The sequence below is a fragment of the Lepidochelys kempii genome, chromosome 10 (assembly GCF_965140285.1).
Source record: "Lepidochelys kempii isolate rLepKem1 chromosome 10, rLepKem1.hap1, whole genome shotgun sequence".
Taxonomy (NCBI): Eukaryota; Metazoa; Chordata; order Testudines; family Cheloniidae; genus Lepidochelys; species Lepidochelys kempii.
The window spans coordinates 68,824,368-68,849,933 of record NC_136389.1 but is presented as its reverse complement, the minus strand read 5'-3'; the positions used below and the strand labels follow the sequence as shown (position 1 = coordinate 68,849,933).

At 41.4% G+C, this 25,566-nt stretch overlaps 1 long non-coding RNA gene across 7 annotated transcripts in view; it reads right to left on the bottom strand.

Moving 5' to 3' along the window:
* Positions 1-25,566, bottom strand: part of LOC140895011 (uncharacterized) — a 104,289-nt gene that overhangs the window by 43,054 nt on the left and 35,669 nt on the right. For 3 of the 7 annotated variants that reach the window (XR_012154033.2, XR_012154028.2, XR_012154032.2), the window contains 2 exons: positions 18,179-18,279; positions 15,992-16,172 (listed from right to left, as the gene is read on the bottom strand). This is a non-coding gene — a long non-coding RNA (uncharacterized LOC140895011). Of the gene's footprint in view, positions 1-15,924; positions 16,173-18,178; positions 18,280-25,566 lie in introns of all 7 variants that reach the window. The other 4 variants (XR_012154029.2, XR_012154030.2, XR_012154031.2 and 1 more) reach the window with 3 other exon arrangements.

Below are 25,566 nucleotides of genomic sequence, written 5' to 3'. Positions count from 1 at the left end.
TATGGGAAGTAGGAAAAGCCCAGATCAATTAGGACCTTTAAACATACACAGATTAAGCACTACGGAATAACCTGAATTGGCAGGGGATGACCTTAAAGTTCCCTCCCCCATCTCTAATTTGTGTAATATTATATATTCCTGCAGAATTGAACAGAGAATGAGAACTTTTGAAGAGAATTTGTAAATCATCCGATAGAATGTATTAGAGAATTATATCCCTCCTATGAAATTCATAGGTAAATAGTGCTTAAATTCATCTTATTACTCGATAATCAGAGGTTAGAAAGGTTAAGGATATATCTGTACTGCAATCATGGGTCGACACACCTACACTAGATTTAATCTAGCTAGTACAAGTACAATGAAGCCTCAGCAGCATGGACTTCAGAGCAAACCAGCGGCTTGGGTATGTGTCCTGGGTGGCGTCGTACAGCCTTCGCTGAAGCCCATGTTGCTGCGGCTTCATTACTACTGGCACTTAAGCTAGCTCAGGTATGTCTACGCATGCTGCAATCACTGTGATGGGCTGGATCCCCCCTTCTGGGGCGCCACCTGATGTGCTGGGGTCCCACGGAGCCTGCCCATCTCACCAGCCTGGGTTTCCCTCCTTCTGTGTTGCTGTGACTGGCTCTCAAGCCCCTTTCCAGCATACACACAACTAGGGACGTACCCAAGTGTAGACTCACACACAGTCTGTGATCAGCTCTCTGTGGGAGGACTCAGCTGGGGAATAGGCCAGCACTCCTAGGCACACCCCCTCTGGGCTAGCACCAGCAGGAGAGTGAATTTGTGTGGGGGGGTGGAGGGTGAGAAAACCTGGATTTGTGCTGGAAATGGCCCACCTGTTGATCACTTTAGATAAGCTATTACCAGCAGGACAGTGGGGTGGGAGGAGGTATTGTTTCATGATTTCTGTGTGTATATAAAGTCTGCTGCAGTTTCCACGGTAAACATCTGATGAAGTGAGCTGTAGCTCACGAAAGCTCATGCTCAAATAAATTGGTTAGTCTCTAAGGTGCCACAAGTACTCCTTTTCTTTTTGCGAATACAGACTAACACGGCTGTTCCTCTGAAACCCCTCTGGAGTGTAAACCCAAAATTATAAGGTCTTACGCTGTATAGAAATCCATATAGCGTAAGCTCCTGAAAATCACCCTCTTCCTCAGTGTGGAGGGAGATATGCACAGCTTTTTGCCCCCCCAGATATGAATTGCACAAACTGGGTTTTGGAATAAACAAGAAATAAAATTTACCTTTTTGTAGTTAAACTTAAGTGATTATAAGGGATAGCTAATAGAACAAAGCTGATTACTGAGCAAATAAACCACAGAAACTAAGCTTAATACTATTTGTAATCTGTTTCTTGAGTTTAATTTCTCACCCTAAGGCTATGTCTACACTGGCAATTGAACAACAAAACATTTGTCTTTCAGAGGTGTTCACATCCCCCCTCCCTCCGGAAAACAAAAGTTTTGCCATGACAAGTGCCAGTGAGAACAGTGCGTTGTCGACAAAGCTGTCTTTGGGGGTGGACGTTTTTTGTCAGCAGGAGAGCTGACACTGCACAACTTTTAGCAGCACGGTTGTGGTGACTCAGCCATGTCGCTAAAAGCTGTGTGGTGTAGACAAAGCCTTAATGTTGTTTTAGGCAGGTTGCAGAGTTTTTGCAGCTCAGAGTTCCAGTTACGTCTCTTTACAGGCTAGACCCTTGTCTCAGCCTGCACTCAGCCCTTGCCTTTCTCCTGTTTAGTTCCTTTGTTTCTTCAGGTGTTTATAGCAGTCTTCCTTCTTGGGTGGGGAGGCAATGGAGAAGAGCCCTGATTGACTTACATCCCAGCCTTAAATAGAATTTACATAAGGCAGGAATCCTTTGTTTCCAGTGGAAAAATACCAGCGGTGTCCAAGGTGGTATTCTGTACCAGGTGACATCATCACTTGACCCTGTCCTGTCAAAGCAACATCCCAGGGAAGTGGGAGATTAGTATCGTCAAAATTCTATTGTCCTTCTTAAATGGCCCATTCAGGCTGATTGTCTGGTGAGCGTTCCCCGAGATACACACCCAGTTGTAATTGTTACATAGTCAATATTCCTAACTTCAGATACAGAAATGATACATGCATACAAATAGGATAATCACATTCAGTAAATCATAACCTTTCCAATGATATCTCACAAGACCCATATTGCATTAAATACAACTTAGTTATGTTATATTCATATCATATTATTTCTATGAAGAATATGGGGGTGTAACATCCCACACACATCCTGATTGCAGTGTAAATGTACCCTAAGATGCTTACTCAAAGAGACACAACAAATCAATGACAATGACAGGACTGATGGATCCTTTACGCTAACCACTTACAACCACACATTCTAAAATGAAGCTTCTTCTTGTATACATTGAATGTCAGATGGCAAGTGATTCTAGACTCACCATTGTTATACAAGTCAAAACTGGTGACGGAGGACCAGAGATCTCACTAAGGTAGCAAGATATTTTCATAGATGTGTTTGGGGGGAGGGTGGAGCTTGTGTAACGAGTCCACATGTAGTAAAAAGAAAAGGAGTACTTGTGGCACCTTAGAGACTAACCAATTTATTTGAGCATGAGCTTTCGTGAGCTACAGCTCACTTCATCGGATGCATACCGTGGAAACTGCAGAAGACATTATATACACACAGAGACCATGAAACAATACCTCCTCCCACCCCACTGTCCTGCTGGTAATAGCTTATCTAAAGTGATCATCAAGTTGGGCCATTTCCAGCACAAATCCAGGTTCTCTCACCCTCCGCCCCCTCCCCCACACAAACTCACTCTCCTGCTGGTAATAGCCCATCCAAAGTGACCACTCTCTTCACAATGTGTGTGATAATCAAGGTGGGCTATTTCCTGCACAAATCCAGGTTTTCTCACTCCGTCACCCCCCTCCAAAAACCACACACATAAACTCACTCTCCTGCTGGTAATAGCTTATCCAAAGTGACCACTCTCCCTACAATGTGCATGATAATCAAGGTGGGCCATTTCCAGCACAAATCCAGGTTTTCTCAACCCCCCACCCCCATACACACACAAACTCACTCTCCTGCTGGTAATAGCTTATCTAAAGTGATCATCAAGTTGGGCCATTTCCAGCACAAATCCAGGTTCTCTCACCCTCCGCCCCCTCCCCCACACAAACTCACTCTCCTGCTGGTAATAGCCCATCCAAAGTGACCACTCTCTTCACAATGTGTATGATAATCAAGGTGGGCCATTTCCTGCACAAATCCAGGTTCTCTCACCCCCTCACCCCCCTCCAAAAACCACACACACAAACTCACTCTCCTGCTGGTAATAGCTTATCCAAAGTGACCACTCTCCCTACAATGTGCATGATAATCAAGGTGGGCCATTTCCAGCATAAATCCAGGTTTTCTCACGCCCCCCCCCACCCATACACACACAAACTCACTCTCCTGCTGGCAATAGCTCATCCAAACTGACCACTCTCTAAGTTTAAATCCAAGTTTAACCAGAACGTCTGGGGGGGAGGGGGTAGGAAAAAACAGGGGGAAATAGGCTACCTTGCATAATGACTTAGCCACTCCCAGTCTCTATTTAAGCCTAAATTAATAGTATCCAATTTGCAAATGAATTCCAATTCAGCAGTTTCTCGCTGGAGTCTGGATTTGAAGTTTTTTTGTTGTAAGATAGCGACCTTCATGTCTGTCATTGCGTGACCAGAGAGATTGAAGTGTTCTCCGACTGGTTTATGAATGTTATAATTCTTGACATCTGATTTGTGTCCATTTATTCTTTTACGTAGAGACTGTCCAGTTTGACCAATGTAAATGGCAGAGGGGCATTGCTGGCACATATCACATTGGTGGATGTGCAGGTGAACGAGCCTCTGATAGTGTGGCTGATGTTATTAGGCCCTGTGATGGTGTCCCCTGAATAGATATGTGGGCACAGTTGGCAACGGGCTTTGTTGCAAGGATAGGTTCCTGGGTTAGTGGTTCTGTTGTGTGGTATGTGGTTGTTGGTGAGTATTTGCTTCAGGTTGCGGGGCTGTCTGTAGGCAAGGACTGGCCTGTCTCCCAAGATTTGTGAGAGTGTTGGGTCATCCTTCAGGATAGGTTGTAGATCCTTAATAATGCGTTGGAGGGGTTTTAGTTGGGGGCTGAAGGTGACGGTTAGTGGCGTTCTGTTATTTTCTTTGTTAGGCCTGTCCTGTAGTAGGTGACTTCTGGGAACTCTTCTGGCTCTATCAATCTGTTTCTTCACTTCCGCAGGTGGGTATTGTAGTTGTAAGAAAGCTTGACAGAGATCTTGTAGGTGTTTGTCTCTGTCTGAGGGGTTGGAGCAAATGCGGTCGTATCGCAGAGCTTGGCTGTAGACGATGGATCGTGTGGTGTGGTCAGGGTGAAAATCCAAATACACTGTGGGATGCTGGGAGCAAGGAATGGCTGAGTATCCCCACTAAATTCACAGAGATAGGAAGTAGCTAATACCTGGCACTTTTTAACGATGGTCTTTTCAGGCAAGTCAAACCAGAATGATCAGAGCAATGATGTGAACAATATTGCATATATAACTCTTAGCTTCATTCAAGTTACGTTAGGTTGCAACACAGTCTTGGAAACTGGATGTGTTTATAACCTATATTCCTTAACGAAGAGAAATCCTTCTAACACCTTTCATGCCAATATTTCTTCTACATGTTGTTCAGACTCTCATTATGTTTGACATTTTATTTCCACTATTGCAATGTCATCTCCTTGTTTTGCTCATTCTTTCAATATATGTTGGCCAATCTACAAAAAATGTAATGATGTTTTAGACTAGACTAACATCATATTTTGACTACATCCATTCTGACACAGAGGGCTGCAATGCAACCAGCTGTTCATGATTAATATGTTAAACAAAGTCCTCAGTGAAAGCTTATATACTAACTATATGATGCAATGAAACTTTGGGTCATGTGAAAATTCCATCATCATATCACCCAACATTCCCCTGATCTGTAAAATGTCAACTAACTCATGAGAAAAGTCTCATTAACATGTTATCTGGAAGTGTAATTGGCGAAACTGATACACTGCATGTTTTATATCTATGTCCTGTGTGCTACTGTAGTAAGCTCTCATTCCCTCTGTACTATAGGAAATGGCTCTACGGCACTTGAAATAAAATTGAAGACTGTTTCTTCCCACTTCTCTCTCTCTGTGGTATATGTTTGTAAGGGCTATTTCTGATTAACTCTCTGTCTGGGTGCTCTTATTCCAGAATAAGAGTGCTTTATTCTGAATTAGTTTAATCCACTTTGGAAGTGGATTAAAATTCCTCTTTGAATTCATATCCTACTTTAATCTTTAATTAACTTCCTTGTGTAGACAAGCCCTAAGAGAAAACAGGGCAGGAGAGGCCATCAGTTACAAAACCCCCAATACAGAGTAATCCAGAATGATGACAAGGGGTTATGATAAAATTGAGAGGGGGGGAGGAGGTAAAAAAATGCAAGGGATAGGACAGCTAAGAAAAGAAGGTGAGAGCAGTTTATTGTAAATGAAAACAACCCCATTGCCGACACAAATACCATTTCTGACAGACCTGAAGAAGAGCTCTGTGGAGTTTGAAAGCTTGTCTCTTGCACCAACACAAGTTGGTCCAATAAAAGATATTAGCTCAGCCACCTTGTCTCTCCCGTCCCGGAACCAACACAACTGCAACAACACTGCAGACAATCCACGGTTGACTGTCGCACACACGGAGCCAAGTAATGGAATTTACACCCACTTCCAAACTCAGCCCTTGGGTATCACAGCGGCCAATGTTCAAATTTGGGGATTTAAGTTAGGATGCCCCGTCCTGCATTTGAAAACTCACCTGTGCTGACTTAAGGGCTTTAATATGGAACTGGCTTGGAAATTGGACCCCGGGGCCTGATTTTCAGAAGTATTGAGCACACGCAACTCCCGTGGAGGTCATTGGGAGCTGCTAGTGCCCAACACCTCTGAAAATTAGGTCCCATGTGTATATAGTGAGCTGTATCGCATGTATTTATCTCTGACATATTTGCTTAACAACATACTACGTATACCATCTCAGTTGACTGACAGCACTGAAGTAAATATAAGTAAGCTAAGGCTGGACTCATTTATATATTTGTCCTGACTTTCTTATACATTATGTAATGAATCTGCTGAGCAGTAATAGGTAGTAGCAGCGATGGGGTGAATCTGCTGCTACTCTCTGGCTCCTGACTGGGGGATAAGTAAGCCAGGGAGGAAAGGTCCAATGGCAGTTAGCAGCGTAGTTGGAGCCCTGGGGGCACAGCAGTGGAGGCACCTGCTCCTGGTGACTGCTCAGAGTGTCAGCTCAGATATCCAGAGCTGCTTGGGTGTGATCGGTTCTATCCTGGTTTAAGAACAACAGGGCTTGTTTACATAATATGGCTAAAAACATGTACACAGTGCAAAAAAAGTACATAATACATGGCTCTGTGACGTAGTTTCTCTCAGCAGAAACTGACTTGCTGCAAGGCCCCCCAAATCTAACACTGTACAGTTGAGGGGCACTACTTGTGTTAAAAGTGGGCTTGAGTTTCCAGGGAGAGGAATTGTGAGCTGGTATTCCTGGTGAAACAAACAGCTGAGGTGTGTGCAGAAATCAAAAGTTGCCCAGGAGGCACTAAACGTGGTGAAGAACACCCAGAGCAACTAGAAGGGGGCCATAACAGGGTCTGGAAGCTTCTCAGAAAAGACAGACGACTTGAAAACTGGCAAAATCAATTCGGCTGGAAATAAAAACTTTATTGGGACAGAAGCTACAAGATGTCCAAACAGATATGAAGCCCAGCTACAAAATACTAGGGTTGGCAACAGACTGAGGAGGTGACTGGCAGGTTGGCCAGCATGGACCGTCACATTTTCCAGGAAACAGAAAAGAACCAATGAGTTTTGGTCAGCTTGGAATGTGCTAACAGAAATTAACTGCAGCAAGATCTTAAGGAACTGGAGTACTGTCTAGACAAGAAAAATCCCAGAATTGAATCAATTTCATTTCTGCATTTATACTTATGTACTGACTTACTTATGCATACACTTCTCTTCAGGCAGCAGTTAGCTCTTTGTAGGCACTACTATTATAAAAACAACTTTCATACATGTTTTGCTTCAATAGGGATTGCAGATTTGGGGCTAGATTCTCATCTGTGTTAGGACAACTTTATGCTACCTCTGCAAGTGGAAAGCTATCCTAATGCTACAGGAGGATCCCCATATAGTAGGGTCCTTGAGTAGTATAGGATGGGGCTGGGGTGTCCCTGAGTCCCAACAAACCCCAGTCTGGGCTCTAGAGACCAACGGTAGTCCACACAAGTTAGAACAACCTGGCCCAGCTGTGCTGAGTGCTCCAAGGCTGGCACCGAGAATAGAAGTCACGGTGGAGGCTGTGAGCTACAGTTTTATACACATGCTGTGCTTAGCTCTGTTATCACAGAGGAGTCATTGAAAAAAATCAATGGACAGTGATGGGGGAGGAGGGGAGGAAATATCACATGACTTATCCACGTTTACATTTCTTGACCATGATCCGAGCTCAACCTCAGGATGACCTTGAGCCTTGCAGGCTAAAAGAAATAGTGCTGGTACAGCTGGAACAGGTGAGTAGACCACATAACACAGAGAGAGCGAAATATAAATGGTCTTAAATAAAGAAAAAATGTCTGTTCTATTAATCTGCATGTCCTGCCCTCACAACAGCACCTCATTATGATTCTGGAGGCTTTGGAAAGGCTCCAGTGCAGTATCTTCAGCATAAAGTTATCATGCATTTCAAAGGCTGAAGGCAAAAATCATACACAATCCTATTGTCCAAATGCTTAAAAAAAAATGGTACAAGCCTACACCACTCATCAACTAGTGAAACATCCTGTGGCTCCTTGGAATGCCATATACCCGTTGCTGCAGAGTCCACAGGGTTTGAATGGGCTCCCCTCAATCTGCTTGATCTCAAGAAGAGGAGAACGGGGTGGTGGTCACAGTAAGACTGGCTGAGATGTACAAAATAGTGCATAGGGCATGAAGCAAATGGACTAGAGCCCCTATAATCCCCTCAGCAGCAAAGTGGAGGTGTGAAGGAAAGATGGTGTGAAGGCATGGTGTCAAAACGAGCCAGAAAGAGCTGCAAATGTTTTCAGCATGTATCAAAACCATTGTCTCATTCTAAGGCAAACCAGGAAGTTGAACCATGGGCTTTCAACCTTGAGTGCCCCAGACAGCTTCAGGCTATGTCATTTGGGTGAGCACTCAGTGGACACTGTATAGAGGTGTTTGTAAGAAGGGCCATTTTACTTGCAGTCTAATTTTCTGGTCTGAATGTTTGTATCTCACATAAACAACCAAGATGAATCATAAAAGGTTAGAGACAAGATGCTAGCTAGCATGTAAATACACCAAACCTAACCCAGCCCCCAAGCTCCTCCCAACACTTATTCCTGGTACATAAAGTCAAAAATAAATCTTACAAGTTTATAAAACCAGGGTTAAGACACTTATCCCTTCTCCTCCCGTTGCCCCCTCCATCATCCTCCAAGAACTGGGGCCAAATCCTAGTCTCTTGGGGAAAGCCTGAATAAATAGGCTTTGAGCTGTGGAAAGCTGCCTTCTTTCTCCCATTGCTGGCCACAAAGCACTCCTCCAATAATGGAGTCACAGACCCTGTAGTCAACACCTTGTTCCACCATAAATTTCCCCTCCTTGCAGCTACAGAGAGAGTTGCTGAGAGGAATAGGGACTGCAGAGTCCCACTATCCAACTTTGCTTTGAGGAGCAATGTGAAGATGAGAACAGAGCAGACTCTGACTGCTGTTCAGGCCTGACATGGCAATGGTGAGGTGGGATTTCCCCCTGAGTAAGAACCACAGGAGTTGGCCCTTAATGTGGACAGACCCAAATGACATTTATAAATCTGGGGGAATGTGACTGGCTCAGTCAAGTGGGCTTTGGAATCCTGAGTCTGAACTCCGCCCCAAACTTTGGGGAGTTATTTAAACTCCGTATCTGAGCCCAGACTTGAACTTTCAGCTCAAACTCCTTTCTGTAGAAGGATCTGAAACCTCCCAACTCTTCATACCAAACATGCCCAAATTTGGGAGAAGTTCAAAATCCAGATCCCAACTCAGATTCAGATTTTGGCCCAATTCTAGTTCTATCATTCTCCTTACAAACAGGAATATTTGTTTAGCACACGACATAATTACTTTTCTCCAAGAAATACGCTCAACCGGTCACAACAGTTAATGGAATTTAATGGTGGAGTTACACTACTTTGCACAAGGTTTTGCTGTTCTTTTGTAAGGCTAAGCCTGCTTTGGGCTAGTAGTCCAGCTGAACGAGTCTAGGCAATTAATGGAAGGGAATGCCCATAAGCAGTGGTCTTCTTCTTATTACGTAGGTAATTACACTTAATGACAGTGGGAGCAGTGACTCAAATCCAATGATAAATCTGTATTAACGTTGATTTTCAAATCCTAACACTAAGTGCAACATTTTTACTATCTTAAACACAGCATGCCCAGACATTTTTTAAGCCTTTACATTACAATATGACCTTCATTAATTTTGGGACAAATCCCCCTCCCCTCTGTTCAGTGGCTCAAATGTAGTGAGACCAGTGCAATTCTGCCACAGGCAGGAAGAATTTATGGAGTCCATGCTGGGGTTATACATCGCTGCATGCCATGTTGTCCAATTCCAAAGGACTTCCTGTGCACTCTCATACAGGAAGCGTCTGGGGTACTGGCAGGCCGGGGGAAGGAATGGAAACAGGAATGCTGTATTCTCCGATCATTGCCTCTAGCAGAGCACCAGGAACTACTGCAGCCCCAAAGTATTGGAATGGATCTCCAGGCAGCTCCATGGCTTGGGCTCCCCCTTCCTGGATGGAACCCCAGCACACTGCCTTCTTTGCAAAGGATTTATTGACACAGTGCTAACACTGCTGCCATCCTACCTGCTCTAGGGTGCCTATTCGTGCAGCTGAACCAGTGGTAGCCCTGCTGGGAATTTTGTACTACAACTCCCTAGAGTAGTAAAGTTCTTGGACTACATTCTGTTGTCCAGGATCTGGGCCATTACCTTTAGAAGTTTTCTTTCTTTTCTTTTTCTTTTTTTTTTTGGAATAATTAGCTGTATAAATGAATCAATGAGAACAAATTTTCACAGGGAAAAATAAAAAAAAGCAACAATGAAGAAGTTTTTAATTCCAAATGTATCCTCAGAGATAGCCTATTTATGAAATAAATGTCCTAGACTGACTTAATTTCAGTTCACTTCACTTTTAAATAGAGAACTGAAGATGGATAACACTTTATGGAGTATTTTGGCAGAAAACGCAGATTATTGTATTTATTGGCAACATCGTTGTTCACTGAAGTAGAGAAGAAAAAAAAATCAAAGTTATTAAAAGGGGTCAAATTCCAACCTTCTCCCAGGAGTTAATCTCAGGTTTAAAGTAATTTTTCAAAAGAGGTTTTACACTTATAAGGTTAATAGGAAACGGACTCAGATAATCATTGGTTTGATACCCTGCCACAGCACATCACTTCTCTCTTAGTGTTAGTTTTTCTTAACATCCTTCCCTTACCACACTAGTAAAAGAACAATTTTAGCATTTTACAGCCTGATGCCCTGATTTTCTATGGCTAGGATGCAGCAGCACTCAGCAGTCCTAAAACCAGTGTAACCAATCCCAGGAGGATCAGCCAAGGTAGGGAGAGCCTCAGGCAGCATAGAGCCTTTGTAATGCTTATGCTTGTTTTAAGGAGTGTGGCTGAAAAGAAGGGGGACTAGACTGAACCCCAGTGGTCCCTGGCTGCTGTAATGACATTTTGGAGCCTTTGGCAGCTGGCACAAGTTACAGAGAAGCCTTGAGGTGGGTTTGGATTTTGAATATTCTCTTAATTTGGGGCTGTTTGCATCTCAGATTGGGGAATACACTTATGATACACACTACGGAAAGCAGGCCAAGTCAACAAAAATAGCGTGAATTCTTTCAGCTTTAGGTCACTGGTCTGTGCGTGACTAAAAGTTGGGACTGTTTGAGAACCGTTCGGTGGCTTATGTGAATGGGTTTGGTGTTTTCAATGTCGACAGGCATCAGCCTCACAAAGCTCTCTTTCCCAACTGATACTCGCTGAGGAGAACTGAATGGATGGGGCAACTGAACTCCTCTCTCACACAGAGCGTTGTTTACTGTTCACTTCAACAAACACCTGTGATTTACACTAGGTCAGTATTATTCATCTGTACATTTTCTACAGAGTGTGAAACAACACACAAAGTTATTTCATTTTCAATGAATGAAAGCATAAATACAAAGCGGCCACCCACACGCCCTGCCCCTATTCAAAAATTACAAGAATGAAATGCAATACAATCAGTGCACTTCTTTCTACCAAGCTCCCTCCAGCACATATTCAAATACTACCCCTTGTACGTTGGATAATATCCTTGGCAAAGCCCCGGTGAAACAAATGGAGTAACTGCTTTGTAGTTGTGTAAATAATTTTCTGGATCACAGTGTTTCAAGCTGCTGCCTCTTAAAATGTGAGAAAATAGTTAATTTAATACAATGAATATCCCCACCCTAGAGTCTTGTGGTTTTTCAAAACCACAAAATATGACTAGACATCAGCCAGGTTCTTTGGCTAAATTTTTTTTTCTACACTAAAATACATACAGGCTTCTTCGATGTATAATGAATGAAATGATTAATTATACCTTTTACTCAAGGCTAAGAAATTAATACAAGCACATTTTATACACTCAGGATGTCTACAGAAAGCCAAGAACTTTGCAGAGAAAAATACCCCCAGAAAAGATCTTTGCTAAAATGGTTAAATATACTCATTATGAAACCATGTTTAATAGAGGACTTCTGCACGTTAGCTTGAAGCTACAGCTGTAAGCTGTGCAGAGGAAATGATGACAGGATATAAAGGACCAGGGAATATTTAATATTTACTAAACAAAGGTCTTAGTTTAATCATATATCCAGTCATACTGTAAGAATTTGACAGGAACTGCCCCCCATGCTTAGACATTTAGGAGCGTCTAATGCTTTCACTTTGACTTGCATGTGCACAAAATTACACAGCACTAATATTCTTGTAATAGCAAAGTAGTTTTTCTCCCCTCTTTCTCTTTTTTCAAATGCAAATTCAATCCTAGAAAGGCACAAGCTAGCAAAAAAGGTGCAGCTAAACACCCAAACGGAGCCTAGAACAGCATTTTCTACATCTTTGATGGTTTTTTTCCCCTTAGACCTAGAATTATTTTGAGAAATTACTTCCAAATCCCAGTTGTTTGAGGAAACTCACTTTGGGAAGTTCTTTTTCTATCTCGAGTAGGCCTAAACTGGTGTTTAAAATTCCAGCAAGACAGTGAAAGGGTATTTTGCAAACTCATCTGTCTCCAAATGGGCATTATATGATCTGCATTTTTATATTACTGGGGGTGGGAGAATGGGCCAAAAAGTATTGGGTTTTCCTGAAACACACATATTATGTACTTTGCCTGGAAACCAAAGGAAAGTAGGACTGGACAATCATTATAATCTATATTATGGTATTTACATTATGATAGCACTGAGAGGCCCCATCAGAGGTTGGGTCACATTGTTCTAGGCACTGTATAAACATATAATAAGAGAAGTCACTCTTTAGAGCTTAAGCTCTAAACAAACAAGACAAAGCGCTAGAGAAAGAAATTATTATTGCTATTTTAGAGGTAAGAAATTGAGGCACAGAGAGGCTAGGTGACTTGTCTAAGGTCACACAGAAAGTCTGTGGCAGAACAGAGAATTAAGGCCAAATTTCCCAAGTCCCAGTTCAGTGCCTTAACAACGATTCTCTGAATCAGCTCCAACTCCTTGTCCACTAATAAGTTTGAATTTTAATTAATGTATTTCACCCATTCTCTTGCTCCATTTGTATTATTTTTCTGAGAGCATTCAAGTGATCAAATTTTACTGGCACAAACATCTGGGGCAAATTAATTTCAAAGTCATATAATAGAATCATAGAATATCAGGGTTGGAAGGGACCTCAGGAGGTCATCTAGTCCAACCCCCTGCTCAAAGCAGGACCAATCCCCAACTAAATCATCCCAGCCAGGGCTTTGTCAAGCCTGACCTTGAAAACCTCTAAGGAAGGAGATTCCACCATCTCCCTAGGTAACCCAGTCCAGTGCTTCAACACCCTCCTAGTGAAAAAGTTTTTCCTAACATCCAACCTAAACCTCCCACACTGCAACTTGAGACCACTCTTTGTTCTGTCATCTGGTACCACTGAAAACAGTCTAGGTCCATCCTCTTTGGAACCCCTCTTCAGGTAGTTGAAAGCAGCTATCAAATCCCTCCTCATTCTTCTCTTCTGCAGACTAAACAATCCCAGTTCCCTCAGCCTCTCCTCATAAGTAATGTGCTCCAGCCCCCTAATAATTTTTGTTGCCCTCTGCTGGACTCTTTCCAATTTTTCCACATCTTTCTTGTAGCGTGGGGCCCAAAATTGGACACAGTACTCCATATACATAAACATTTACAGAAACCTTCTTCACTTGTCTAATAAAATAACATATAATTCTATGTGACTCATCTGACCAATCACAGCTCAAATTCCAGAGTCAAATTTGAAAAGGTATGTATTGGTTAGTTAATAAATTCAGGGAATTGTGATCTTTCAGTTATTCCAGGAAAGAATAAGAAGCTAACTTTGTCTAGTAAATTATTAGTTGCAACTTATTTGTTCAACTGCCCGGATAACTTTTTCCTCACTTTCAAAAGTGTAACTAAGCAAGGGGGCAAGTGTGGACAAAGTTCAGTTGATTGGCATTGCCTCTTCTTGTGCCTGTTTCTTCTCCTTGCCTCCCGGGGTCTTTGTTACATTTTGTCCCCTCCTCCCCCAAAAAGTGCTTTTCCATTACTTGGATGCAAACCATCAGAGGTGAAAGTAAGCCAGGCCAGTCCAGCGTATCGGCAAGAGCCGGTACGCCAGACCGGACCGGCTTCCCCAGGCGGCAATTTAAAGGGTCTGGGGCTCCCAGCAGCAGCTGGAGACCTGGGCCCTTTAAAAATCGCCACCCGAGCCACACTACCGGAGCCCTGGGGTAGCAGCAGCGGGGCTCTGGCAGTGATCTAAAAGGGCCTGGGGCTCCCGGCCGCCGCTACCGCAGCAGAGCCTGGGCCCTTTAAATCAGCATCCGAGCCCCGAGGTAGTGGCAGCAGCTAGGAGCCCCCAGAGCTCCGTGGGTGATTTAAAGGGCCTGGGGCTCCACTGCAGTAGCGGAGGCCGGAGCCCCAGGCCCTCTAAATGGCCCCTGAGACCCTGAGTTCCCAGCCGCCATCGCAGCTGGTAGCTCCATTGGTGATTTAAAGGGTCTAGTGCTCCCAGCTGCCACCACCGCAGCCGAAGCCCCAGGCCCTTAAAATTTAGATTTAAAGGGCCCGGGGCTCTGAAGGCCCCACCTCTCCTGATTGAGGCCCCGCCCCTTCTGGTCGAGGCCCTACCCCCCTGCTCAGGACTCCAGCATACTGGTAAATCCTTTAAGTTACTTTCACCCCTGCATCCTAATGTAGAAATCAGTCAGATATGATCAACTCTCTCAGTCTCCTACCAACAGTCAGACTTGCTACATTTCTCCACAGCAGGCTGAGGATATTTTTTCTCTGGATCAGGAGCTACAGGAACAAAGGGTTGCAAGGTTTAATTTCTCTGTAAGTGGTTAGTTCTAGCTCTCTCTGCAAAAGGGCGTGATCTTTTCCTGGTTTGATTAACGGAGAAGACAGATGGGGGAGTGGACCTACTTGTACCGTTCAGCAATATCCCTAATTTTCCCAGGCTTACAACTAGCACTGACTATATTATTTGTAGGAGGGTATTTACTTGGTAGTACCAATCCAGATACACAAGTTACAACAGCAGTAGCAGCCTTGTATTAACAATGCTTTCTATTCCAGATGTACTTACTGTTGCAAAGTGAGAATCATAGTCACCTCTGTGGTTATTAACTTCCTCTTTTATAACCTTATCTTTTCCTTATATCTGAAGCACCAGCTGAGCATTGTTCAAAACTGTTCCAAAGCCCAGTGAAGCCAATGGGAATTTTTCAATAGGCTTCAATGGGCTTTGGATCAGACCCCCTAAATGCTCAACTTGCAATAGGATGAAGATTTGAGATTACACTGAGGTAGGATATCACACCCCTCCAGCCCTCCACAACGTGTTAGGAAAAATAAAATGAAACAATACGTTTATGGAGTTAGCTTTTGAATAAATGGGATGTGCTGAACATCCTCAGACAAAACCCACTTAGGTATTGGGCTTGCTGCAACCAGCTTGTAGGGTTTTTGAGAAGTGGCTGTTCTGTTCCACGGCAGGCTAACTAAAATAAATTCCTAGCTTCAAAGTTGATGTAAAGCAATGTATATTTTAAACGGTGAGTCTACAAACACTCCACACAGAAAATACTCCCTTTTCTCAGAATCAAATTCCTAATCTAGATAAGATTGAAGAAGAAGTCTTTTAAACAGAACCTTCTAGAACAGTAAAGAACATTGGCCATAATTTTATGTAGTTCTAAAATTTTTCCTTATGCTCTAATTCATCTTGAATCAGAACTAAATGAACAAACCCAAATAAAAGGAGAATTCAACAAACTAAGTGCCTGTTCCAGGTGACCTCATATGTTGGAGAGACAGTTCAGGGTTTGTGGGTTACTGGAAGAGTGGGTGGATCTATATGTGAGATGTTTTTTTATATTTTTCCAGAATTAGGATGTCTCTCACTTCCACAAAGTTGATTTCAGGTCAAGCCATATGGTTTAGATCCTTAAAATCCCTCTTCAAAGAAATTTCAGGTCATTACCATTTTGTAAACTCTTTTCCAGGGAGTTTTTCATGTGCAAAATCTGCTTTTTCCATCTCTGACCTACCCACTTTCCAGTGAGTTTCTCTCAGTATCTAACTGCTGTCAAATGGGAGGCAGTATTTTCTGTAAATAGCAGTCTTGTTCATAAACACCAAAACTGTCACAATGTCCAATTGAAGCGCAGCAAATTAAGCATGAAGCAGCAGCTTTCAGGATCAGCTTTAAGGGAACAGCCTCACAGGCTCCTTGGGGGAGGGGAAAAAAAAAAGTTTAAAGATCGTAAACTTTTTTAAAATGCAGGCAACAATTCTTAAGTTTTCATTCACAATTACTCAAACATTAAGTTAATTATACGAATAAAAAAAAAGTTTGGTTCAAGAACTATATTCCAAACCCTACCAACACAGTTTATTCATTTTATTCATTGTAATCGCTGTAGCCCCACCCAGTCTCAGGGTCTTTCAGGCCGCACTGGTGTCAGATGTTTTTTTTACTAACTAGACTGTGGAACTGGTAAGCAGAAAGCCTTCCCACCCTTCCCTTCTCCTAAGCATCTGTTAGTTTTAGAGTGGCCACACCCAGCTTGTTATTGTTGAAATTTTAAAGGTGGGTACTTTCTATATTTTTCTTAGCCTTTCACTCTGATTTATAATACAGTGTATTCGAGTGACATCTATGTACTGGCAACAACATCACACGAAGGAGCTTTCTGTAAATAACATCACTATCTTGAGTTGCCAACTTTACTGGACTTCCTGCGTGACAATGGCAAAGTCAGTTGCACCCAAACTTTAAAAAAGTGGCCTCTAACTTTGTTAATTAATGTTCATTTTTGAAGATGTGGGTTTTAATCTCTTGGTACCTCCATTTTTCATCTGTAAAGTGGGGATAATAATACTTAACCAGCTCACAGGTGCATTATGATTAGTAATGCATTAGTGTTTGTAAAGCCTGTTAAGGTCCTCTGATGGAATGTATCATAACAAAACAAAAATTATTAAAGCTTGGCATTTTTGGCAAGTGTCGGAGTAAAGTAAATATTTTATCATGTTCCTCTGTTTTGACAATTGGAGAAATATGAATATTGCACAACCAGGGGCCAAACTTTGAAAGAGCTACAGAAAATGTACCCATGTATGCACTAATTTGGGCAAAAACATGATATACCTGGAGAGTGTGGATAGGAACAAAGAACAGAGAGAGTTATGGGTAGTGGTAATGGAAGCAAGTGCTTTGTTAATAATGGCCCAGAAGTGACATTGAACTCCTATGGAAAAGTCTGAGAGAATTTATTAGGAGATTATATTCTCTTGCTTTTTTGAACCACCCTGAAGAACTAAAAAAACAATGAAAATTATACCCTTTCTATATAAAGGGTTAGAAGAGACTACAGAAAGGGTACTCTAAAAACCTTTGCAATGTAATATAAGGTAATTTCTATAGAATCCTATTCAATTTCTAGTTAACCCTGTTGGTTTCACAAACCAGTTCTCTCTCTGCTTCAGGGAAAGTCTCCTTTAAAAACGGCAAGAGTGTCTGCATACTCCGAAATAGGCCACTATGTCTTTTTCGTCACATCCCTTTTCCCAGAAACTGTCACTTTTTGACTGCTGATTGTTCGTTGCTCTGTTAGCTCACAAAACAGCTGTGCAACTTCAGGCTGGAGTTTATGGGCCATTGTCTTGTAATTGCTTCCAAGTGTTTGTTCCGAGGTTACTTATTTAGATCCACTGTGTTGCTTTCCTATTTGTTTTTCCAATGGTCCACTGTTACACTAAATCAATATGTTCATATAAGAATGTCTAATAAACCCATATAGTTAAACAGTAACAATCTCACTGACCAAGTCACATGCAGTATTAATATAATTATTATAGCAGTATTCTTAGATTATTACATAGCAGCATCACATCTGCCAGTCACAGTGTTGCTCTAATTAAATGTGTTATGTAACAGCTACAGAGATCAAACAAAACACATTTACTTACTCATGCAAGCCCCTGTTTGTGTCCAAAATGTCATAAAAGAACATACTTTCTTTTTTAAAAGCACAACATTGGAAATGAAGATGTTGAAATGCTTTAGTCAGATGCATCATATTTGAGTAGGCTAAAGCTACAGTTCTGTTTACTTAATAGGTCAAAAGAGGTCATCATATTTCTTGACAGATTAAATGGTAAAAATGTAGCCATCCAAATCACATGGAAAAAACCAGGTATGCAGAGACATTGGAATAAAAACACAAACCTACCAGCATTCTAACCTTAAAGCAGATGGCTTTATCCATTAAATTGCACATTCTTTGGTTGAGGGTTATGGGATTTCGAGGTGTTTCAGGAGCTGTTGGTATAACTGCAATAGAAACAAAGATATACAAAATTGTTAAAATTATACGTCAAAGTTTTGCAAATGTCTCGAACTACATTCTGAGTTCATAAAAATAGTGAAGCTTCAGAATCTGGTTATTCCGTAATTTAAATCTATATTTCTTTTAAAAAGTTATTAGATTTTTTTTAGAAATACATTTTTTCTATTAACTGTGATGTCAATTAAGGGCACAGGCCACCCCCTAAAATCTAGGCTGGCGCATGTATTTTTTTGCATTAAAGTTTTTCATTCTCCCTCTTTTCTCCTTTATACAGACCTCACTGGATTTGTTTTCCACTCTGCACTTTCTTGGCTCCATTTTCCACCCTTTTTCATTGATTTTTTCCTCTTTTCTCCCTACTGCCCACTTTCACAGTCTATCCTAAGGAGAATGCAAAGCCACAATGTTCAAGCAATGGCAAAATGAATTTGCCCATCCTAAATGTAAACACATTCAATTCCCTGCTGTTATCTGCCACTCTTCCCTTCTGAAGATACCATTTAAAAGAAACAACAATACACACAAAACTACCCTATCCCAGAGTAACGTTTACAACAGTCCAGTAACACTACTGTAAATTGTAGAGTTTGGCACCTTTATTGTACAATTCTGTAGAATTGTTTTTAAAATAAGGGGCTAAATAGAGGTTGGACACTTGCTGATATAAACCCCATGCTGATGAAAAGCCTGAATAAAGCAGAAGTTGGTAAACTCAGAGTCTCCACACTGATTGCTTAGGACTAAACCCCTATTGTTGGTTGAGGGATTATTACAGAACACGGGTGCCTGCAACCAGCACTTCATTATGGGTAATGGCTCTTCTGAACTGTATAGACCCAAGATACTTTCCAAACCACTCCTGTGGATTAAGCACACAGAAAAGTTTTACTATTACAGTTTCTTATTATGTAAGGAAAAAGAGCACATTAAATTTAAATAAATAGATAATACTGTAGGACAACTAAGCACTTATTAGTCCCCTATCACTGTAATATTTGAGTTGCTAGACAGCTTTGTTTAAAAATAGTTATTCTGTGATTGTGGGCGAGTATTTAATTTACCTAGAAGTGTATTGAGAGAACATTGATGATAATAGCATTTCTTGGAGCACTCCTTAGAAATCTGATCATATAAGCTATGCCTATTGCCTTATCAGACTGTACTCGACAGCATTGTGTTTTCTGTACTAGAAGGCAGTGGGAAAAAAATCTATAATAACAAGACCAAAAAAAATGAATAAAGCATGTTGTTAAGTAAAAGTAATTATATAAACACATTTTGGGTACTCATCTAAAACTATTTTAAAAATAGCCTTCATCCTATTGCAATGGCAATTCATACTGCTACATGCCAAAGATGCATCCACAATTTTACATCTAAAATTATTTGTGCTACTGATAGATGAGCTGAATTTAAGTGAAAAAGTTTTGGATGTCTCGTACTCATCTGTCTCAATACATGGAAGGTATTTGATTTCTTTTGCAATATTCAATTGCCCTTGACGGGTCAAGTCAGAACGTTTGGATTATCCACCAAAATTGGTACAGGAAGAAGTCTGTTAATGACAAAATTATGGTCTGGATGAGCTTCTTTGGCATTTGTAAACTCAGATAAAGCAAAAGGGAATTGTAAACTACTGTCTAATCACTCCAGGCTGGATTCAGGCCTGGTATAAATAGTTACTGGAGTTGCATCTTTTTACACCAGGTCTCAGTTCAACCTTCTGTTCTGGGTAGACAGCGATTTTGTATTTCACTCATTATTTATACCGGACATTAGTGATCTAGGTTGGAATACGACAACCACCTCCTTAGAATGAGAGTGCCTCTACTCCACAAGGTCAGTACACATCCTAAAACACAATCAAGAACTGTTCTTTGTTCTTGTCTAAGTATTGACATTTCCACAGTCTAGTGCCCGGACAAAAAGCATAAAGATTTCACTTTACTGCATCACCACACACATACGATCAAGCTACATCTCAGCATCAAACTAGCAACACACATTTTTTCTTATATAGTCTACCTGTTGGGGAAGTCTCACCTTCCATCTCCTCTATGCTGAGGGGTCTTCCAGAGGCTGGCTGTGCTAGCTCTCAGGCTGTTTTGTATCTCTGGAGCACAAGCAGATCTAACCCAGCCAAGAATCAGACCCATCGTGTCCTTTCCAAATCAATGGGAGTTTGGGATGCTCAGAGAATGCAAGATCAGACCCATAGACAAGGCAAATTGTCTCCCCCAAAGAGCGTGCAGACTACATAAGAAAATCACTGAAGAGGAAATGGGCTGCTACATTCACAGTAGTAATATTTAAAACTCCAGGGGAGAATTAGAAACAGGATTGAGTTTTATTAAGAAATGTACTTCTGGCTCATGGTTTAAACTGCATGAGCAAGCAAGGAGGGATGAATATTAGTTCCTTTTGTTTCCACAAACTCCAAGCACCTCCATAGGATACAAGTTACATGTATAGGATCATCAAAATAAGTTGTCATTGATTAATCGTATACTCAGGAAAACACTCTTACTAGCTTCTGGTGAAAGTTTTAACACCATACAGATGAACACTTTCTACGGAAATAAGTGGCTACCTTTTATCCCGATCTTACAGGTTCTGGTTGTTCTTTGGATTTCTCAAACAAATCAAAGGGGCATACACACACACTCCCTCAGTTGTTGCTCATCATTCTACCAATCAGGCAGAGTATTCAAAACAAAAGGAACTTTCTGAAGAACAACAAAATACTAATACCGGCTCCTGAAAAAAACAACGAACAATCAGAATATTGGGTACCATCAAGAGCTTATCATTGCTCCCTCTCCACTTCTACTGAATGAACTGGTAAAAGGCCAGACCCAAAAATAAAGATCTCAAGCGATTATAAACTCCTTCTCTATCTAAATCCTTCACTAACAGTCTGCTGCTTAGTTACCAAGTAGGGTCGGGTTTTTGGACAGTGAGTCGAAGTCAAGGAGGTGAGTAGGGAGGAAGTGAAACAGTAGCTCCAGCACATGTACCGAGCTTGTTATGGAGAAGGACAAGGACCACTTTCTGTTAAACATGTTGAGCCCCTCCAAATGTTTGGCTGCTTGATGATTAGCTAGCAGATGCCAAGTTAAACACCTGTATGCCAGACAAAAACAGTTGTATGTGTATCACGGCCAGTCCATCAGCACAGCATGCCTCATGCTAGTGAGTTGGGATCTTTTAGAAAATTCACAGTTCAGTCATAAGAAGCTTTTTCTACTCATTGCTCTCCTTTATCTCCTCCGTCTCTTTTCAACCCATCTCCTTAATTATATCAGTACTAGTGGGACCTTACTGCCATCATTATTTAGACATCTGCACAGTTGTCATTGGCTAGACGTTGTCATAGAGCTCTAAAAAGTCTGAACAATGTACGCGTATGAGCAGGCTTTGTCTACCACCCACCAGCATACAAATGCTCTGTTGTTCAAACTTTTACTTATGTAGTTAGAAATGCAGGACAAGATTATCCTTCCAGGGCTACAATCATTTATGCATATTCTCACCAGCAACAACACACTGCACCATAGTAACTCTAACTCAGGAACCAATCCATGCAACAAACCTTGATGCCAACTCTGCCCACATATCTACACCAGCGACACCATCACAGGACCTAACCAGATCAGCCACACCATCACTGGTTCATTCACCTGCACGTCCACCAATGTAACATATGCCATCATGTGCCAGCAATGCCTCTCTGCTATGTACATCGGCCAAACTAGACAGTCCCTACATAAAAGGATCAATGGACACATATCAGATATTAGGAATGGCAGTATACAAAACTCGGTAGGAGAACACTTCAACCTCCCTGGACACACAACAGCAGATTTAAAGGTCGCCATCCTGCAGCAAAAAAAACTTCAGGACCAAACTTCAAAGAGAAACTGCTGAGCTTCAGTTCATTTGCAAATTTGACACCATCAGCTCAGGATTAAACAAACAAAGCCTGTTAATGGCTCGCCAACTACAAAAGCAGTTTCTCCTCCTTTGGTGTTCACACCTCAACTGCTAGAAGGGGGCCTCATCCTCCCTGACTGAACTAACCTCGTTATCCTGAGCCTGATTTTTTCTTGCATATTTATACCTGCCTCTGGAAATTTCCACTACATGCATCTGAAGAAGTGGGTATTCACCCACGAAAGCTTATGCTCCAATACGTCTGTTATTCTATAAGGTGCCACAGGACTCTTTGCTGCAATCATTTATGCAGGAAATGTAGGGCTTAAGGACAGAGATCTTAGCAACAGGGATACCAACAGAGACCTCTTTTGGCTGTGTCCAGTCAGTCAACCAACAGCTTTAGGCCGTCCACAAAATGAAAATAAAACCTATTTAACACCCTACAATACTCTGCATATATTTCAGAAGGGATTGCACAGGTACTGTATTCAGGAAGGGAGAGCAAGGGGGGAAGGAATACTGAAGTTGCCTTTCATACTTCCTACAGACACTCAATATTCCCATACACAGCTTATTGACACTATTGGAAATTATGTGCATATATGTGCAGACCCTTCTCTCTGCAGAGATTTTCAGTTCACCCTTATGAATAATCCATTTCTGTTTCAGCAAAGGAAAGAAATGTGTGATTTACCTTCTAGTGTGATATGTTATATCACTAACACAAGAAACAGTAGTCCCAGAGAATGAACAACAGAGTCCCATAGAAATAAACCTTGTGAAGAGCATTCCAGTGACAGAGGACTGAAAATGGCATATCATTTGTAGGCTGGTTCCCGGTATACAATAAAATATTTTCCCCCTGTTGTCAAAGGGCCTGTCTTTTCCACCACAACTAGGTGAATTTCCCCATCTGTCTTAGGAAGGCTCTCACCTCTCTGTCTGTGTTGTAAAAGACCATTCATAATAGTGCCTGGCATTATCAGCTACCATGTTTTCTTTTAATGGGGTATATCATAGTTAGACAGATTTGACCACAGTTCTAGTCTGACTAAGAATGACCACGTAGTCATCTTCCAAGGATGTTCCTAAGATTGCTGCAAAGAAATTTCTTGCCACAATGAACTCTCTGCTTGTCTATTTTCAAACTGGTAAATCTTACCCAGTGCTACATAGGATGTGTCTGACCAGGGAAGCTAATACAAACCAGCAGGACACTTTCTGCACTGTGTACATTCTCTCTCTATGATGTCATTCTTATTGCTGACTAGGGGGAAAATACTTTTATATGATTTACTTTTCTAAAAACGTATAAAATATATAGTCAAACTAGAGAAACTATTTGAAAGTTGTTAGTTTCGGTATATTTCAGCACCATTCACGTACAAAATAATTTGGATGAGGTGGGTTAGATTTTATGCAACTCTGATTAAAACTTAAGTTCTTTTTCAGTGAGGAAACATTTGCAGTAAAGTTTATGGCTATCCATAAACTGTAATATAAATATGGAACTTTATCTTTTACTTTTAAATACAGTGGTGCCAAAAATATTTGGAAGTGCATCAATGTATTACTTAAATCCACAGTCTCTTTTAAAATACGGCTATATTACTTAGTTTCAGTGTAAGTCTAGAGAGTAAAGATCATGTTTTTCTTTAGCAGAAGCGCAGTCTAGAACAATAAGCATGGTAGTGGAAGCCAGGAACTTCTCAGTTCTATTTCCTCCTCTGCTACTTTTATGCAAATCATTTAACCTGCCTGTCTCAGGTTCCCGGACTGTACCACGGGGATGCAGATACTTATTTACCTGCCAAAGGAATAATTGTTTGTACCCTGCTTTGAAAATGTGAAGTGCTTCTATTTGATTATTTCTGCCAAGCATAAGAGTCAAAGAGGGTATCATGATATTAACAATAACTAGCATTTGTAATTTATATAGTTCCATACACGTGCATGGAGTTTTCAAACATGTGAGAAGACAGATCCCTGCCACAAAGATCTTACAGTCTCAGGAGGCAATCCTGAAAATGATTACTCACACAACTGGTCCTTATCCTATTCTGTTTGCTTAGGTTTTATACTGCACCTATCACCCTCATATTTCAGTACCTATGCAAATATGAGTGTACCAGTATAATTTATTTGTATTACAGCAGTAGTAGTGCCTTGAGGCTCTAATAAGGAAGGAGACCCCCCACCCTTGTGCTAGGCACCATACAGCCATGAAGCACAAAGACAGTCGCTGCCCTAAGGAGCTTAAAATTTTGGTTTACAACAAAACGGAACAGGTGGACAAATGGGGTGGAGACAGGAGGACAAGGTGTCAGCAAAATGCTTACTGCACAGCAAAGCAGTAGTCACAGTGCATTTATGATCAGATGTCAAGTTTCCTAGGCATAGTGGCAGAAGCAACGTTTAAAGAGGGTTAGGAGTGAGGGTAAGGTAGTGACTTTATGGATATTTGGAGCGGGGGAGAATTCCTTTATGCATACAGGTATGACCTGGGAGAAGGCAATGAAAGGAGAAACTGATTGGTGGGTGGTAAAACTTGGGAAGGTTGATGGAGCAAAGGTGGCAGCCTACTTCAGGACAGATTAATAGTCCCATCCACCCTAATGGCCCTAAGTCATGAACGGCCAGAAAGGTAGAAGGAGGGAAGGTTGTATTTGATACAGTGGAGAGTGGGTAGCTGGTGAAGTAATGGAAAGAGAGTTGTTGAAGCAGTCAGAGTGATGAACCAGGAAGATGATCTTACCAGAAGCATTTTGCACAGTCAAGGTTGAAGAGAAGGAGATTGGAATAGACATGTAGAGATTTTGCCTCAGTGGAATTACTCATGTTAGCAAGAACTTGCACAAGCAAAGGTTTGCTGAGTTGGGCCCCAAACAGACAAATACAAATAGAGAAGACAGGGGACTGAGATTGTTATTTATGGGGGGTTTTTGTTTTCTCATCCTCATCTGACTTCTTCTCTTTTTCCTTGTTCTTAGCCCTTTTCTTTATTCCCATTTTTTTTTCATTTCTAACCTTTATCTATTTTCTTTAAAAGCCCTGTTTGCAATAATTAAAAGAAATCTCTTATTTATGACAGGTTTCAGAGTAACAGCCGTGTTAGTCTGTATTCGCAAAAAGAAAAGGAGTACTTGTGGCACCTTAGAGACTAACCAATTTATTTGAGCATGAGCTTTCGTGAGCTACAGCTCACTTCACCGGATGCATACTGTGAAAACTCACAGTATGCATCCGATGAAGTGAGCTGTAGCTCACGAAAGCTCATGCTCAAATAAATTGGTTAGTCTCTAAGGTGCCACAAGTACTCCTTTTCTTTTTATTTA